Source organism: Buceros rhinoceros, unplaced genomic scaffold, assembly GCF_000710305.1.
Source record: "Buceros rhinoceros silvestris isolate BGI_N320 unplaced genomic scaffold, ASM71030v1 scaffold18204, whole genome shotgun sequence".
NCBI classification, from domain to species: domain Eukaryota; kingdom Metazoa; phylum Chordata; class Aves; order Bucerotiformes; family Bucerotidae; genus Buceros; species Buceros rhinoceros.
In genome coordinates this window covers 46,381-50,935 of record NW_010409181.1, presented here as the reverse complement: position 1 = coordinate 50,935, position 4,555 = coordinate 46,381, and positions in this window count along the sequence as shown.

Sequence of the window (4,555 nt, the reverse complement as noted above, 5' to 3'; positions counted from 1 at the left end):
TTGCAACACTACTTCCTTCTTCCACTTAAACCTTCCTCTGGAGTGCCTCCTTGCAGTGCGGTTCAACAGATGTTTACATTTATCTGTGATCTTCCATTCTCGGAACTTTTGACTGCTTTTGCAGGGCCATGGCTCCTAGATAACAGCTGAAAAGTTTGAGAGTTTGTTATGTTCCACGTTTAATTTCACTAAAAAGACTTCATGTATTCTTGGCAGTCAGTAAGAAATTGTTTTGCAGGTTTCAAGAAAAACATTCCTGTGTCCATTATCTGTGGAAGGGCTCAGGGATAGAGAGTGGAAGGAAGGCTCAAAAGGGATAAAATGCTTTTGACAATAGCAGAATTTGTACTGCTTCTAAAAGTGTGGTTACTTTCCAGCCTGTCTCCAAAAATTTTTATTGAAAAAAATAATTTTAAATTCAACTACAAAGGATTTTGAAATGCAAGTGAATGAATCTGTTTCATTTTTGAGACCGTATATTGGATTGTTTTTTGGTTAAATTTTCTGTATTCTGATACTATGTAAGTAAGCTCATTTCAGGAATTACATTGATTTGTGTTGTTAAGTAAGCTAAAATAGTTTATTGGATTATCAGGTTTCCATAATGTATATTAACTGGGGAGGCTTGCTGCTAAGAGAAACCTTCATTCCTCAGAAATTTTGAGATGATAGCAGGAGGGTTCTGTCTTCTGAATTAGGACAGCAGTACTCTTGTCAAGAGAATATTATTAGCTCTTCTACTAGTTCCAGGTTTTGCAAATAAATAGAGTCTCCCAGGAAGATGATAGCAACCCAAACCCAGACCCGGCACAAATCTCCTAGCAAAGATACCACACTCATTATTCAAAGCACAAGGCTTCTCATCCTCCTCAGGCAGGCACCGGAAGAGCCTGGGAGGTCAGTAAGTGTGTGTAAAGAAGGTCATGATTGTTGGCCTACTTTTTACTACACTGTTGAAAGATTCACTTTTGACTTTATTAAAGATGGTCCTCATGCAGCCTATCCCCTTTTTTCCTTTGTACACCACTTGATGTCAGCTAGTCTTCGCTTATTAGATGAAGGGGGCAGATGTATATTCTCTACAGCAGCAGCTGTGCAGACAGCTTCAAGACCTCTCACAAACACTGCAAGGTCTGTATTTAGCCTTGCACTGATAGTAAACATTGTCACAAGATAAACGTCAGTGAAAGTGGTGCTGAAGTCTGATCCTATTTATTATGGGAAGTGAACAGTGTTATTCAAGCTGCCAGGTGATGGAGAGTCATTTAGTACAGACAACTTTGATATCTTTGAATGGAATAAAAGGAAGAGAAGCCATTCAATTATTGCCACAAATGACTCCTCACCCTCCCCCAAGACAATTATTTTAAGTGCTGGAAGGAGAGGAAATAGCTCATTAATGTAAGTGGCATGAATTGCTTTTCATCCCTCCCAGTTCTACTGGGAAATTATTTAACATGGAACAAACACAGTGGAATCAATAGTCTTCCTGTTGTCAGCTTTTAACCGTAACTAACATTTATAGACAGGGATCAAGGGGTAAAAAAATTCCTAGGCTGATTTATTTCCTGCCTGTATAGGTAAAGCACCAAAACTCTAGGACATTCCCAACTTCGTTACACACATTTTTCAGCCGAAGATTTTCAGTTTATGCCCTTGTTAAGTGTAAACAAATGAAATGCAAACACTGGTGTGCATTAGGTCAACCAAAATATCTTTCTCTGTCAGTGATGCTCTTTGGTTTCCTATGAAGTCGAGATCTATTCCAAATGTAGTAAGCATGCAGCGTGCTCCAACCTCGTTTCAGCCTCAGTACAGTGGCTCTGTGACACATCCAAGCAGCAAGTTCAACCAGGCTGCTCTATAGGTCTGTTCCAAAGACCTCAAGAACCTTATTTTGCCTGTTTGCCTGAACAGTGGTCCTTGATTGATCCCTAGCCCAAATGGTCAGCCCTAAATCACTCTCAGCCATTACATTAACCATTTTTGTACATGTCATTTCCTCTGAACCCAAACATACCCAAAACATAAATTTAGACTGTGGGATGTTTTCAGCTGCTAAACCAAATTCTGCTACTATAAATTCTGGCTGCCAAACCAGCAGATCAGTCTTTGATGGTTTGAGTCCTAATTTCATTAAAAAAACAATGACTCCTGGCAGTCCTTATGGCTTTTATAATTTCATTCTTGTAATATTGATTTGGTTTCATATTTTCTTATTAGACAGACAACCTGGATGCAATCCAGATTAGCACATCTGTTCCAGACATTATTCATACCCCAGATCCTATTCTCCTACGGAGCATCCCTTAAAGGTACCCACTTTAACATATACTCAGCAATCCCAGCCAAGACCACAATGATCCATATTTAAATGCTTCTTGATGACTGTAGCCACCTACCTTTCCCCATCACTTTCACTAAGAACAGACCTAGTCTAGAAAACTCTTCAAAAAGTAGTTCTTACTGCTTGTCTTTCCTTCCAGCATGAGCATTAATCCCAATACTACCATTGCTTTCACCTATCAGCTTTCTATAAATTAGGGTAAGACCTGGAGGAAGCCTTCCAAACCATTTACAATACTGTGCTAAATTACTCAAGTCTGAGTAAATTCTCTAGTTACAGCACTTGCTGTAGATGTATAGCTCAGGGAAGTAATCCTCACTATTTGCAGTCCCCTTTTAGGGTCCATGTCCATTCCCTGAGCAGGTCTGGCCTTGCAAGACCTAGCCTAACAGCAGTAATCTAAAATTTCGTATACACACAGTGTGATATCATCCTCACTGCTTTACCTTAGCTGGTAGTTCTCACATGGCCTAGACCTAGAATTATGCAGTTAACACAAGCCATTGTGAGCATTAAACTTAAATGGGCAGCCCCTAAAAGGCCTAACTTTCTAACTCCAGCTGATCCCTTCCTATTGGTTTGAACTAGTTAATCCACAGCTTGCCTTAGATATGCAAGTAAAAGGATTAATAGCCCCTGACGGCAGCAGTTTGCTAGCAGGGTCTGTAGCCTAAATCACCTTTCCTGGTGTTTCCTGATCCTAATTAAATTCTGCCTGCTTTGGGAGAAGAGCCAGGTTGATGAGGTGGCTAAGCCCAAAGATCACATTTCAGTTTGATGTCAGGCTAAGGTTAATTGCCACCAAGTGATTTTTATCACCACAGACACAGATTTTGCCAGGTGGCTCTGAAAGGGTCTATGAAGTCTTAAATACAGTCAGAGATCTCAAGACTAATATTCTTGTCTTCATGAACCCTAACTGCATTTCCTGGAACCAACATTTTCCCTAGGTGATCTGCTCTGTCTTAACTTGTTTCTCTGATAACCTGTATCTAGTAAGATGATGTCTGAAAGCACCGATTATAGATAGAAGAACACCATGTGTAGTCATAGTTGAGGTATGTGTCATCCCAAATTCTAACCCTAGAATAAGTTCAAGAATTTAAACTATTTCTTTTTTGTATGGAAGTTTGCCTCTGTGCTTTGTGAGAAGAGTTCAAGAATTATGGTCTATGCCAATGAATAGCCTGGGGTAGAGAGATGTGAAGGTTATACATACTGACTCTTATGTGCTGTTTAGACCTATGGAAAGTCTTTTGACTTGGAGAGTAATGGCATTTTCCTTATAAAGTGATAAATTCATTTGAGAAACCAAACCTTTAGGGAAGTAACTCTTCACTTAAAAAGACATGTTGTTGTGAAGAAAACAGTCATGCAAGCATTTGGCTTTTGAAATCACAAAATATTACTCTAAAATTTTTTAATTATTTTTAATACACAGTCTTTAGTCTATAAACCCTTTTCGCTGAAGTAAGTACAAGCCCAGAAGAAAATATAATACCTCATTGACTAGTTTCATGGTGTCACATATCATCCTTTCAGACTCTCATTTGTGTGGAGGAAGCAAAGCTGTAGTCAAACTGCAATCATGATCTTGCGGTTTCCCTAGTATCTTGGTCTCATTCCACAGGTGCAAAAGGAGTCATGTCTACACATATGGTCTATAATGTACCCATCTGTCAGGGACTATTAGCAGTGTATTCCTGAGGTAGCTTCAAGTGAAGATTCAATATCACCAGCCTCTGGTGGTAGATGATAAAATTTTCCCTCTTCTCTGCCAGACTGTGCATACTTGGGACAGCAACGCAACTTAATATTTGAGAGCTAATGGACTGCAGCTTGTTTCTCTGGGGAGGAAACGCAACACAAGCCAGTTAAGACACCAGAATCTGTGCCTGGAAGTGCCTGAACGCAGGAGCTGAAGTTAGTCAGGTTGTTAATAGCAGGAAGTAAAATACACTGCAGAAAGTGTCGGAGGGCTGCGCTGGCGTCCGCAGAGCTGGGCACCAAGGCAGAGGCACGGCAGCCCTTGCCCGTACCCCGCTGCAGCCCCACCGCTGCCGCGCTCTGAGCTACCGCCATCCGGCGGCACGCAGGGGACAGGGCACCGGCACCGGGACCCTCCGCCCCTTGGAAGCTGCCCATCCCGCAGGGCTGCTGCGCGACTGGAGACGCCCAAGCCCCACCCCTGACGGCAGCCCCGCCAAA